Source organism: Colias philodice, chromosome 24 (genome assembly GCF_061535455.1).
Source record: "Colias philodice isolate Cphi_HAF_F1 chromosome 24, ilColPhil1 Martin Lab GWU primary, whole genome shotgun sequence".
Classification (NCBI taxonomy): Eukaryota; Metazoa; Arthropoda; class Insecta; order Lepidoptera; family Pieridae; genus Colias; species Colias philodice.
Genome location: NC_143109.1, coordinates 141,949 through 157,324, shown reverse-complemented (window position 1 = coordinate 157,324; position 15,376 = coordinate 141,949). Strand labels below are relative to the sequence as shown.

Genomic DNA, 15,376 nt, shown 5'->3' with positions numbered 1-15,376 from the left:
CAGCATGAGGGCGCTCGCACGTATGCGTGCGGCTGCCGCTCGCTCGAAGGCATTCACATTTCATTGTTCTGTCATTTTGGCGTTTATTTTGCTTGTCAGTCATAGAGTAAAATAGAGGCCAGTCTGTCTGTAAGGAGGCTAGTCGCGCCAACAATTTATATATAACAGATTTAAATTATAATATATTGTTTTATTCGATTTTCGTACTTCAAGACATGTCCAATCATGTGTTTTTCATTACGTCGACCATTTTACAAGTAATAATGTTGTTCAGTTTCATGGGCTAAACACACCCTTACCCACCCTATACCCCCTCCCTTGCCTCATATGGTAGGTACCTATTAAATTTATAACCACCACCAACCACCAACTGCATAAATAACTTTGTAATCCCATATATTTATATGGGATTACAAAGTTATTGATGCAGTTGGTGTATTTGGAAAACTGGACCGAAATTACAAAATATTTAAGTTTTATCATGATTAAGACACTAAACTCTATATGTATTCCAAATATGAAGCTTCTAAGTCTGCTAGAAGTGCCTTGGACTTTTGATGATCGGTGAGTCAGTGAGTGACAAAATTTAGAAACTTTAACAAGTTGTCATTCTTAAACTACAGGTTCAAATTGACTGAAATTTTAAATATTCCGTGTTTATACAATGCCGGATTAGTTACTGAAGATTCAGGTTTCTTGCTTTATCCACAACCGAATTATAGGGGGTCGAAAAAGGCCCGAATTGCTTCGAGAAAAGGATGGTACGGCCGTGCCGCTTTTTTTTTGCTCGACTTGGCGGGGGCACTGCCGTGCCCCCAGATAATGAGTGATAGCACTATAGGAATCAGATGCTTCTCTGTCGTAAAATTAGAATCTATCTACAATCACAAACATCGTTGCAAAAATCGCTCCTTTACCAGGTGAAAAAAGACAAACAAAAACTTTTACATTCATATTATTAGTAAGGATAGTGGTGTAACATCTCCATAACCTTACTAATATGCCTCCAAAACACATTCCATTCAAAATGGTAGCCACTGTTCTCAATGAAACAATTGCAAGTTAAACACATCAAGCTGATAACAGGAACATGAATCAATGTGCCACTTCAGCAATTAATTGCGCTCCTCATAATCATCGCGAAACGTAATAATTCTAAGCGCCGAGTCTTTGGGACTCTAGTGTTGGGATTGTGTCGATAATATATTTTATAATTCAAGACGTTTGTATGGATAATTTATATACCGTTTAAAAATATACATAAAAAGGCAAGATATAACTTAAACTCTACATTTTTAGATAAACTCTACTTTATTTTGTACCACTTAAAATTTTTGTTTAAGAAATTTCTTTTAGCTAAGCGAATTTTATTTAAAAACATTTGTATTTTGAAAGCAAGTTATAAATAATTTGGAAAATCCAAAAGTGCACGCCTCATAATTTTTTTTTAATAAATATTTATTAATTATTATTTTTGATTATTTAAAAACAATTAAACCACATCGAATCAGACCCTGAAAAATGAAAGGGTTCTATTCCTGAGCATACTCAAGCGTAAGAGAAAAAAAAAGACTCGATTAGTAAAGTATTTCGGTCGCTATCGTGTTAACAAGAAAAAGGATCCGCACATACAGACACACGGACGTCCAAGACAGAACTTTTTTAAACTGTTTTTTAACTAGTTTAAATAACAAAAATGACATCAAAAATATCATGAACGTTAAAAATAGTGTTTTTTCTTAATATGTGTGTGTATGTATTATCTTACAAGTGCAATGTATGATACATAAAGACATTTTAAGTTTGAAAAATCAGATGTTTTGCGCGAAGTGACAGTAGTACCCACCTCAACGCTTCGCTTATGAGGCGTGCAATAATTTGGAAAATCCAAAAGTGCACGCCTCATAATTTTTTTTTAATAATTATTTATTAATTATTATTTTTGTTTATTTAATAAAAATTAAACCACATCGAATCAGACCCTGAAAAATGAAAGGGTTCTATTCCTGAGCATACTCAAGCGTAAGAGAAAAAAAAAGACTCGATTAGTAAAGTATTTCGGTCGCTATCGTGTTAACAAGAAAAAGGATCCGCACATACAGACACACGGACGTCCAAGACAGAACTTTTTTAAACTGTTTTTTAACTAGTTTAAATAACAAAAATGACATCAAAAATATCATGAACGTTAAAAATAGTGTTTTTTTCTTAATATGTGTGTGTATGTATTATCTTACAAGTGCAATGTATGATACATAAAGACATTTTAAGTTTGAAAAATCAGATGTTTTGCGCGAAGTGACAGTAGTACCCACCTCAACGCTTCGCTTATGAGGCGTGCAATAACATACACAATGGGTTTGTACATAGATTGAGCTTAAAATAATAGCTAAGCTATAAAAATAAGAAGAACCTTCCTATCCTTGTTTCAAAGGAACTTTATTGACCATTTCATGTCACTACATTATTTGTTCACTTATTTATCTATAACGTGTGTCACTACACTTACTAAATCGTCCCAAACCATCGACACCATACATCCCTATTTAAATATCATGTTCGGAGGGCGGTGGAGGACTCAACTGGCGTTTGATTTATAGCCGCCTCCAGTCACAGGCCGCCGACGTAAATGCACTCACATTAATTGTTATTACGACCTCACAGTTTAAGCAATTCTAATTTAACTATTTATGGCTACTTCAACTGCAATTGCTTGCAAGTGTTGTTACAATTAGTAACTGGTTGTGGTGTTATGATTTAGTTTGGTTAATAATATTAAGAGCGTGTGTTTTAGTTAAATGGGAATAGAAAATAATTTTATCTTTTAATTGTTACGTGGTGTAAGAAAGCATTAACATATAATGTAATAATGTTAAAATCAAATTAAAATCGACTCTACATTATCATTTGCCTTAATATATCAAAAAGATGAAAGCTATTGAATTCCGCCTTGTTGTAACTTGCAGTGTAAATTTAATTAAACCTCGTGCAGTAGAAAAATTCAGTTTGAAGTAGTATTAAATGAAAAGTATTCACATTTCTGCTATCAACGGAAACCACAAATATATACTGTTTATTCCGCGCATTCATTCGAAAAAGCTTCCAAATCCAGAGGGCGTGTCCCTCACATGAATGGCCTCCTCAGCCTCCATTATGGCATTATAATACCAGTATTGTACAAGAAAACCATTATAAGGGTTACATAGATCCCAAACATTCATTGAATTGTGTCGCAAAAGTGGCTAAAACAACTTCATTACAGGGTTAGTCTGGTTTCAATTTGGTTAGATGTGACAATTGGCATAGTTTTGTGTATTATCTCGCTAAGGGCGGCCGCAAGGGCACAATGGACCGAACAGTTAAATTCTGTGAACTATTTCATGGGCGCGTTGTTCTTTATTAGGGTCAAATCGTGTAATGTTTGGACAAGAATTTTTAATCGAGCCGCCTTCATACCCTTATTTTGTAGTGTATTTTATCCTCTTCAACTTGTTAAACTGTTTTTGTTCATAGGGTGGGTTTACGCATCAAAGATTTAAAATATTTAATAAAAAGAAAAAAAATTAGGATGTGTAGCAATTTTCACACTATTATAGGTTGTGACTTGCTACGGATTATTTTAATAACTCACTAAACAACTAACCAAACTCTATTATTGTTTCACATTTAATAACAATAATTCGGCTAGTCGGCTGCTTCTTCATAAAGCCAGTGACAAACTATTAATTGTTCGTTCGTTTCAGCCGTGGAACGTCCACTGCTGGACAAAGGCCTCCCTCAAGGATTTCCAGTACGACCGGTCACCGGCGGCCTGCATCCAGCGGCTCCCAACTATTAATTGTAGAGTCAATTAATAGTTTGTTACCTAATAGTATGTGCTTTAAGCATTGTTAACCAAAAAAGTATAAATACACAATAATAACCCTGTTAAGAACTCGTATATCTGTAGATTTGTGGAATCTCTGAACAAAATAAAGCTTCTGTTCCACTCGCTACTTTAAATAACTCGCAATTTACTACTACTTCCAGCTTTCTCGTATTCATTAACATTGAAAAGTATAAACTTACCTTTCAAGAATTAATTTTTATGACTAAAAGAGCTAGAAGTCCACGTCCGCTGCGGTTTAGACCGACATTAATTCCATACGTTACTTGGTCAAAAAGCTTTTACTGCGAATTGCACTTAATTCACGATTCATTGCAACTTCAGCACGTGGCTCACATAATAACTTGAATCAGCTTAAATTTACGTATATTTGTTGTTAAGTATATGTTATATAAGTTTAACTAACCGAATATACGAGCAAATAAATGTACTTGATTTGATTTGACCGGTTTGTATGGAAAATGTTTCAAAATTCATTCAAATGCATTCATGTCTAGTCGTAAAATATATAATTATTCGATGTTTAGATATTTTACAAGACATGTAAAAAAATAATACAAGAGAACAGAAACACGTGAACATCTTTTTAAAAATGTATAACCTGCAACAGCATAAATGTAGTGTTTAAAGCAGTGAGCTACATTCCAGGTCACTGAGCACTGAGTCCCATCTCTTTACCTCTGATGGCGTGTGAGAGCCCCCCGATATCCGCACCCATACCTATACCCGTACCCGTACCGATACCTATACCGATACCATACCATATCTAACGTCTATTGTGCACGCATAAAGAACGCTTAGAAATGCAGCGGATCGGAAATGTTTTTGTTAATGCTATGGATTTAAAGTTGAGGAAGCTGTATAAAATATTGAGATTATTCTTCAAAAACTATCGATTTTCACCTGAAGATTAAAGTACATATTAGGTATAAGTACGTAAATTTATGTGAGAATAGAAAGAAGGGGAGGCAGATGCATTTCAAGTGTATTTTATAATAAATTATACGTGAACATAGGCTGACATTTTTCAGCTTGCTAATTGTCACTTATTTTTTTATCGACAATCATGATTTATGTACATTTACAAGAGCATTATAGGAAGGAAACGTCATACGATCAATGAAAATATAGGAGTTTATAAATTATAATTACATGTATTTTAAGTACCTACTTTTACTTCACAAATAGCTTAACATCAAACTACATCAACACTCTCAAACACAACTTGTTATTTTCTCCTTACTAATAACACCAAGAACCTCAATTATTTCAGCAACATATAACTACAAACAACGATAGAAACCAATAAGGCAAAGTGCACGCAACTTGCGAGTGGAGTCCAGTCGGAATGTTGCAGCTAAACTATACAGTTACAGTGAAACAAAGAAGTCGCGTAAATTGTCAACTTTCCATTCCGCCCCATCGCTCGGGAAAATGTTGTTTTGACACGACACAATTTCGACTTATTGAATTAACTTTCATTTTGTGGAATTTAGGAGGACTTTTATGTTGTTAACGTATAATCAGGACGTTAGTTCAATGTTTACAAGTATTTACTCAAATAAGCGCCGTATTGTATAAAAAATAGTTACATGACACTCGATCGTCGTGTATTCTATTTGTCACAAATATATCCACAATCCTCAATCTATCTCTCGTGTCTGATTTAAGTGAATAATTTTATCATGCTATATCTATGAAATATAAACGGTCCATGCATATTTGTATACGAATAAAATTACCTAATTATATTTAAAACTTGGATGAAATTATAATGCTTATTAAATACCTCTCAGAGACGAAGCGGGATTTGCATAAACAAAAAGACGATAATATTTCAAAGTTTATTTAATTTATTCATAGATAAATTAAACAACAATTTAAAAGTCTTCAATAAAAACTAATTTCGAGCTATTAAAATAATTTGTTTGAAAAGGCATTATCAGATACTAAATAAACATGAACAATTTCAAGTCGCTCCGCTTTGCTTTGAGAGGAAACTTAATCTCAACTAATTCCTAAACGAATCCACTCAATTAACAACTAATATAAATCACTAATTGGATTTCGGAAATTGTACACAACACTAAGAATTTCTGATTATTTACTTTGTAGACGAGTAACGGTTGGCAAATTATTTATTTAATAAATAAATCGAACGCTTTACAGCGGGAGAAGGTATTACATATTTTATTTGAAAAGGAGACCTTTTGTATTGTAATTAAACGAATAATTTTCATAACGAAAATAATTTTCTTAGTGATAATAGTGATTAAGAGGAAAACTTATTCACGAAAAGATAAGTTTTATTCCGATTTATTTTTTAAATATTGTACCTATGTAAACACAAAAGCTATAAATTAATTTTCAAAATTAACAATATAAAGCTACACGATAATAATTGAAAGGAAAACATTATTTAGCCTAACAACAAATAATATCAACGATAATTCATTAGCGACTCTACCTATATTTTTCCACGACTAACCGCAGACAAAACCGGGGGAACAGCTAGTGATAGATAAATGCAAAGAGATCACATTATTCAGCATTAAAACCTCACGTCTTCATTAATCTACATTTTAATAATTCGCTTTTCGCTTTTCATCGTGACCTCGACATTACGCGAATACTGCTCAAAACTGTTCGACGTTTATTAATTTTATATCTGCAAGAAATTCGTTGAGTAATTTTTTTTCATTTATATGTTTTTAAGTTAGTTTGCAACAGAAGATGAAGAGAAACTTTCACAAGAAGAACCTATTAAATAAAAGAAAGCGTGTGTGCTGAGCATACGTGTCAGAAGTGAAACTTCTTTGGTAGATACCAAAATCTCCGCCTGAATCCATGACGTGACGGTATTGCCATGACGCGACCTTGAAATTTTACATTCGCCTAAAGAAGTTTCACTTCAAAAAAGGTATAACATAAACAAAAATGTTTATAAATGAACGTGGCTAAAGCCAACATCGAGCAAGCAACAGAGTGTGCGGAACGCGCGAAGTTTTTTCATAATTCACCATCCGAGCGCCATTTCCGCTGCTTTTCATTCAATATCAGACGGAGATTTTCCTATTTTTGCGCTTCTAACGTTGTACCGGATTACTGCTAATACTGAGTCATATTTATATATTTATGTGTAAATTTGAAAAGGTAAGATACGAGTATATGGTAGAGAAAGAGCTTATAAGCATAAAGTGAACAGTAATGAGAACTTATTTTCGAATAACTAATTGCGCAAAACGTAGTTATAAACTTTCGATACTCAAGACTTAATAAAAACAATCGGTATTAAAATCCTTTAAGGAGCTGTTATGTGACAAACAGACTAACATTAGCTAAGAAACTTGTATTTAGAGTTATGTTTAAGAGCCATTTATGTACTAATTTGATCTTATTCCAGTAACAAACTATTTATTCGTAATTATTCATCAAGTTAGTAAATAGTAAGACGTTAAAATCGTGTTTTTATAATTAATTAGATAGCAGCTTTCTCAGGTAATGATAATATCATAGATATTATTATTAATCTTCTTAAGAAACTGTAGTAAAATATATTCATTATTTAACTTGGTAATATCCCATTCATTTTAATTGTCTATCATCATCATTAAAACAAAAACAAATCCAAACAAATCACACATCTTATGACAGTCTCCATTTAAGTGTCATGTGTGCAAACTTGTAAATTGGTACACAAAGAACTGCTCGACAAGTTTGGAGCAATGCTAATGAGCAGGGCATTACCCTCGCGAAACTTGGCTCTTGCTGAATACAACTTTTTAACTGGAAGATACGAAATACACAGAGACGTAGGCACTAGTTTTGTTTATGGCTGCAGTATGTGTGCATAATTCAATGAAAAACTATTTCTAATTAAAAGAAGAAAGAAAGAAACCATCATACAGTATTCCAACACACACAACACACATATCAAATAGCATTGTTGATTGCAATAACGACATTGCAATAGCATTGTTGATTGCAATAACAATATTTTTGAAATTCTATTTGGTTTAGTAAAAATAATTATAAAATTAACACAGATATAGTTTGTAACTTTGATGTAAAAAGTCGCAAATGTTACGTTACATAAATGCTTTTATCCTTGTTATTATAATATTTTCTCTAATGTGTCGAATTTAACGAACTAAGGATTAGGATAACAATAAATCTGCAGATTTCCACGAATAAACATTAGTTATAAAGCAGTGTAGGAGTAAAAGAAAATACGAATGTTTCAGGATCGCCCACTCCATGTTTGAACAAAGCGAACGACCAATACGTCAATTGAATTATTGATTTATAATAAAAGTTATATTTGTATTCAATAATATTTCTTCAATTTTTATGCTTATTGCTTTCTGTTTGTTTATTTTCAAGGCCCTTCAAACCGTAAGAAGAGTGATTTATAATACAGTTGGATGAACATTCACTACATTAATCCCAAAGCCATGTAAATTATTAAATGTAGTACTTATACGCTTACCTATACGAGTTTTTTTTTTTTTTTTTTTTTTATCGCTTAAGCAGGCACACGAGCTGGCGGGTCACCTGATGGAAAGTGATGCCCGCCGCCCATAAGCATTCGCGATGTTAGGGCCACCGCGAATGTGTTGCCGGCCTTTGAGGTGTAAATATGCCCTTTTTTTGAAGGTCTCCGTGTCGAATCCGTTTGGGAACACTGAGGATGGTAAGTCGTTCCACAAGGTTGTCGTTCTTGGTAGAAAGTGTCGAGAAAAGCGCACTGTGGTGGACCGCCATGCATCCAGATGGTGGGGGTGAAACTTTAATTTGTGGCGAGAGGTGCGATTGTGAAATTCAGCAGCTGGAATGAGTTCAAAAAGTTCCACAGAACAATCCCCGTTATAAATCCGGTAGAACACGCATAGAGATGCAACATCTCTCCGCAGTGAAAGTGGATCCAGCGAATCGGAAAGCTTAGGGTCGTCAATAATTCGGACGGCTCGTCGCTGAACGCGGTCTAATGGTAGGAGCTGGTATTGGGGCGCTCCGGCCCAGAGGTGAGAGCAGTACTCCATGTGGGGCCTGACTTGTGCCTTATATAATTGCAGGCGATGAGCAGGCGTGAAGTACCGTCTTGCCCTGGCGAGCACCCCTAGTTTTTTCGAAGCTAATTTAGCTTTGTCCTCCAAAAAACCGCGAAACTGGACATCAGACGTAATTTCGACCCCAAGGATTCCGATGCTAGGTTTTGCTGTGAGAGGGGTGTTCTGAAAGTTAACGGATACGTCAAAAGGACTTTTCTTGGCGGTAAACGCGCAGACCTGTGTCTCGGCCGGATTGAAATCAACTAAGTTTGATTGGCCCCAAGTCGAGATTTTCTCAAGGGTGGTCTCAATGTTAGACACGAGGTTGTTTCGATACAATTTAGTTTGCTCCAGAGTGGTCTTTGCTTGGCCTGCGTAGTAGGCATCACCAGTACTGTCATCTGCATAACAATGAACGCTGCGTATTTGCAACATGTCATTGAAATGCAGAAGAAACAGCGTAGGGGATAATACACAGCCTTGTGGGACACCAGCATTAATAGGCTTGGGTTTGGAGCAATATCCATCTACAACGACTTTGATGCTACGTGCCTTTAGAAAACTGGCTGCCCAATTGCACAATCTCTGGGGTAGACCATATGATGGGAGTTTGGAAAGAAGCCCCTTGTGCCACACCCGATCAAAGGCCTTCGCTACATCTAAACTTACAGCCAGCGCTTCCCCCTTACTCTCAACAGCTTTTGCCCATCGGTGAGTCAGGTATGCAAGAAGATCACCAGCTGAGCGACGATGACGGAAACCGTACTGGTGGTCGTTTAACAGCTGGTGATCCTCTAGATAACGTAAGAGCTGACTGTTAATGATGGACTCCATCACTTTGGAGAGTAAGGAGGTGACTGCGATTGGCCTGTAGTTTGATGGGTCGGAGCGTGTGCCTTTCTTAGGGATCGGATGTACTAAGGAGGTCTTCCATGAGCTAGGGACTATACCGGTGGCGTATGAGTATCGAAACAGGCGCGTCAATACCGGAGCCAACTCTGGAGCACAAGTCTTGAGCACGATTGCAGGAATGCCGTCAGGCCCATTCGACTTGTGAGTGTCAAGAGAGAGAAGGGCTTTACGAACTGCAGATTGCGTGAATTTAACTTCACACATCGTGCTATTGCTGCATAATATAGTAGGTGGTACTTTCCCTTGATCATCTAACGTCGAGTTCGATGCAAAAAGAGTGGCCAGAGTTTCGGCTTTTTCTTTAGCAGTATGGGCCAGGGTGTCATCAGACCTGCGCAGTGGTGGAAACGACGATCGACAAAAGTTCCCCTGGATAGCCTTGGCAAGAGACCAGAATGCGCGTGTGCCCGAAGGGTAGTGAGACAATTTCTTACCAATTCTATTAATAAACTCTGACTTCGCTTCTGATATTTTCTTCTTGAATGATCTGGAGGCAGAGTTGTACATCTTTTTAAGATGCTTGACGTGGGGATCCCGTGCAGCTCGCGCCTCTGTCCAAGCTTGATAACAATCTTGTTTCGTTCGAGAAGCCTCTCTACAAGATTGCCCAAACCAGGGCTGAGACTTCCCACCGACGGGTACCACAGAGCTAGGTATGAAGAGCTCCATGCCCTGTAGCACCACATCAGCGACGGAGTCGGCGCGGGCATCAGGGTCATCATCCGCGAAGCAAACTTGTCTCCATGGATATGAAGAAAAAAACGTTCGCATGCCATCCCAGTCCGCCGACCTATAGTGCCAGACACGTCGGCTGCTAGCTGGACGACGCCGAGATTGCGATTGACGTGGCACTGAACACCGAATAAGGCAATGGTCGGAAGAACCAAGAGGAGCGACGACGCTGACTTCGTAGTTGTCGGGGGAAGATGTTAAAAAGAGATCCAGCAAAGATGGTATGTGGTCTTCTATATCAGGTACTCTCGTAGGTGAGGGTACCAGTTGCGAGAGATCGTAGGCCAAGGCGAAATCATGAAAAGATCGTCCTGCATGATCGGTAGTGCGAGAGCATAGCCAATCAGCGTGATGTGCGTTGAAGTCGCCAAGAACCACTAACTCGACCGATGGGATCCTTTGGAGCAGCGTATCGATCGAAGTTTGAAGATGTTCAATGAGTCGGTCAGTTTCGGTATTTCCGCTGTGTGACCTATATAGACATGCGTAGATGCGGGGAATGTTGTCGCAGTCCACACGAAGCCATAGCAGGGATAGATCAGGACCTTTGCCTAGGCGGCGACAGCCGATATCTTCTCTAGCGTATACGCAAACTCCGGCGCGAGGAACAAATGAATGCTCCAGAACATAGCCCGGGTAATTTAGATAGGATGTATCAGCAGGAGAAGATATCTGAGTCTCCGTTAAAAAAAGTAAGGCCGGCTTAGCTGTCTCCAGATGGTGGTGTACAGCATCGAGGTTAGAATTCAACCCCCTAATGTTGCAGAAATCTACTGATAATGTTGTGGAAGGTGTTGCCGAAGTGTGATTACTTCTTTTACTCCTGGCAGAATAAATGCGCGGTAACTTGCCCCCCCCAGAATACGTGGGGCAGCCTGAGCTAGTAAGCTCAGGGAGGGATTCTCTAGAATAGCTAGTACCCTCCTGGGGTAGTTTTCTATTAAGTACCGCTGTCATATTACTTAAGGGCGAAGGGGATGGGCATACAATTTTCCTTTGTTTCAAAAAGTTTTGCTTTAACACGTTAAAGTTTAACGAATGAATTTGTCTTACAAAATTAAGAGAATTATTTAAAGCCTTATGTAATAAAATTACATGAAAAGGAGACGGTTGTAAACTCATATAAAATCTGGAATTCGATTTAGCCTCAAGACAATACACAAAATACATTTATTGTTCCGCTAAAATATCAAATATACGCGTACCTATATTATGTTTATGTGTCTGTTAGCGTCATACCCACAAAAATGGGTCATAAGCGTCTTGAAACTATAAAAGCAAAATATTCAGAGAGGCCGTATATATCCGTTAGGCGGCTTGGCGAGCGAGGAACCGGTTTATTAATTCATTTTTATGGCCCATACAGTTGCAAGCTGATTTAACAGCCTTGGTGCAGGCAGCTTTCACATATCGTCATGTACTCTTGAGTAAACTTGAAAACTACCTATCTGAGCATTTATTTATGTTACAATAATGCATTTTGAAAGGGTTTTGACCATTATAATATTACAATAAACTATTTAGGTGCCGTGACAGAAAGCAGTTTCGACAGAAAAGAGAAGGAAATTCTGTATTAAGGTAGATACGTTTTTAAATCAAAAGTTGTAGGTTTTGGCTTATTCTATAATTATTTTTATAATATAGAGTCCTTGATAAACATTTATTTAAATAAGTGAAAATAGGGTAAAGTAAAAATACAATTGGGTCAATTAAAATATTCCACGAAAAACAGATTAATCAGAATAAACGTCTCAACGAACACTGAGTTGGCCTCGACTTTTCTTCAAGATTAAGTTGCCATATTTTCTTTGTTTGCTATTTCTTCAATATTTTTATGTTTGACGTTCATATTAAAATGGCTGAAGGAATTTCAATAACTCACATACACTCTATCGCAGTAAATAATATTGTTCAGCTGGATCGAAGTTAGCGTGGGTCGCTAGTATAGTTATATTTAGTTTGCTAATGGTTTTCATATTGAATTACATGTTTTTGTTTCCAAATATATCGTTAAATACATATTTAATAATAATGCGATACGTTCCAGGATGTGAGTGCTTTATTTATTTATTATTTCACGCAAATGTTGGCGCGTTACCAAAACCGCGGCGAAGGAGTGGATGCCGGGCGGATACGGATTTTTTAATATCCGTGATATATGAGCTGTACTTCCCTAATGTTTAACTATTTCCAGAAAACATTTGGATTTATTCGAAGCAAAATATTTGCGTTTTTAATGTCGCGTCACTGTTGGAACTGCAATTTGGAGACGCGAAAACAGGAAATAAGATTCTTGTAGGTTTTTGTTCGCGTAGCAATGGCGTAGCTACGACTACTGTGAGTTCAACTTACATAACTATAACGAAAGGAATTTCTAAGAACGCCTGTAAAAGCACCTCTGAAACAAGTCTAATTGAATAGACATATATGTTTTCATTCCACACTAAATCTGAGAAATATGAAAAATAATATTAATACCTCAATAAATGTATCAGTTTACTAATAATCTGCACCCGTCAAGGTTTATTCAAAAATATTTATTAGATATAGTGAGCGACACAACTAGCAACCTATTTTTGATAGATATTATTTCCCCAAAAATAAAAATCATTCTCAAGATATCCATAATTTGTAAAAATATCTACCTACCTACATGTTTATCCTTTAATCAGATAGAAATTGATAAAACCTCATCTCAATAAATTCACAGTTCACACTTATAATTATTATATTATATTATTGTGTGAACTGTGTTTTTATATTGCATATTATATTACATTTAAAAAATGTTTTATTTGAAGAATTATGACGTAATTCCGCAACTGGCCGCCAGCGATGACCGCACGCATGCGTAAAGCGCAATGCTCGAAATTAAATTGAATGGATTTAAAAATGTTAACTCGACCGACAATTGTTAAGGGTCGGTTTACATGACGAACTTTTTAAAACTCATAATTTATTCAGTTTACCGCATGTTTAATTTTTTCCTAATCCCTGTATGAAAGGATAAACAACGAATTTCGTTTTTGTGTTTTGAAACTTCGATAAGCGTAGTTTCAGATATTTAATATAAAATTCCTATTTAATAATATACAATATAAAGCTTTACTTTATCTTTTGGGAGATGTAGTATTTATTCAATATAAAGTTAATTAGATGAGAGAATAATTATCTAAATCTAAATTATGACTTCGAAGGTGACTCTGAAAACAGAAAATTTGTGTAGAATAATATAACTTAAACTAAGCTAAACTTTAAAATTAAATTTAGTTAAATTGATTTATTGCAATGAGTATTTTAATTTCCATAATTTTTTTACATACCTACTGTGTCTTACTTGGTTTTTATTTCAAATAAATTTACGGTGGTCCGACGATATTATCTCTAAAACAGCGGGTAAATCTTGGATGCGTCTGGCCAAAGACCGCAAAGGATGGAAAAAACATGAGGAGGCCTATACTCGACTATGGGTGAATTAAGGCTTAAAAGAAAAGAAATGAATAAGTCACGGTTTATAAGTCGAGAGATTTTTAAAAGTGCAATCAATTCCTAAGAAAGACCGTGTAGGTGATATCTAGTTATACAATAATTGATTGCAATAAATACATCATAATATAATACCAGCTGAAACATAATAAATAATACAATTTTATCATATCCCACAATGAAGTGTTCTGTGTAGGACTGCGCTCACAGATGCCAAAATTTATAATTAATTAATACGTAATTCAGCATTCTGGCTGAGCAATAAATGAAACAGTAATAAATGCGTGATAATCAATTTTTTGTTGCACTCCCGTGACGGTAATTAACTTCCGAAACGTTTCATTTTATTCGCCGCGATTCATATTTACTTATTTATTTATTTTATTATTACTTATTTATTTTAAACGTTTTTAGATATTGAATTCTACAATATTTTATTAGCTCGGGATCGACTCAACCGACTTCAAAAAAAGAGGAGGCTCTCCTTCTCATTCGACCGGTATATATATTTTTTTTTATGTATGTACACCGACTAGGCCGAGGTTTTGTATTGTAATCAATTTACGTGATTCTTATTTTGATTGATGCGGATTATTTTCGAATTGGTCCCATAAAAATTTGATTCGGATAGGCCCAGTTGTATTATGTATTTTATGAGTGTGAGATGTATATTATAGTATTTTATGAGCATTTTTGTCTGATGACTTAATTGAAATCTAGCAAGTAACTTTGATTCACTCCCCGGTTACCGATTGAACTGAAATTTTGTATACGTATGTAAATTGGATAGCGGTAAAAAATGATCATGACATAGAGGTAGAGCTGATTTGATGATGGAATCGGTAGGTAGCCATAGGAAGTCAGTAATTAACTTTATCGAGTTTGAGCTCGTTTGATTCGTGTTGAAAAAAAAAATACACTAGAAATATGCACTAACACATTTTCGAAAATTAACTTGCGACATGTCATGGGAACGGGAAGCAATCTACTTAAAAAATTCGAATAGTATTTCATTATTTTAACAGAAACATATTTTTAACTACATGTATTACATTATTATTTTTGACTGATCACAAAAGTGTTCGTAAGTATCATTACAATGAAAAATTTCCCCAAACAAAGGCTTAATGGTAACTCATCCTTGTCAATGGTTTAAAATGGAAGCACAATAATTGATAATGAGACGACTCTCGAATCGAGAACAACTCGGGAAATCAAATATAACATCAATTGTGAGCGAGCATTTCGGAGAACCCCACTAGGGCTGCCACATTGCACTTATAACTTCAGTATAAGTGTAACTATAGTA

General features: G+C 35.8%; 1 protein-coding gene across 1 annotated transcript in view; it reads right to left on the bottom strand.

The window, feature by feature from the left end:
* The window catches only part of LOC149477580 (uncharacterized), a 148,302-nt gene that overhangs the window by 106,355 nt on the left and 26,571 nt on the right, over positions 1-15,376 (bottom strand). The window lies entirely within an intron of this gene.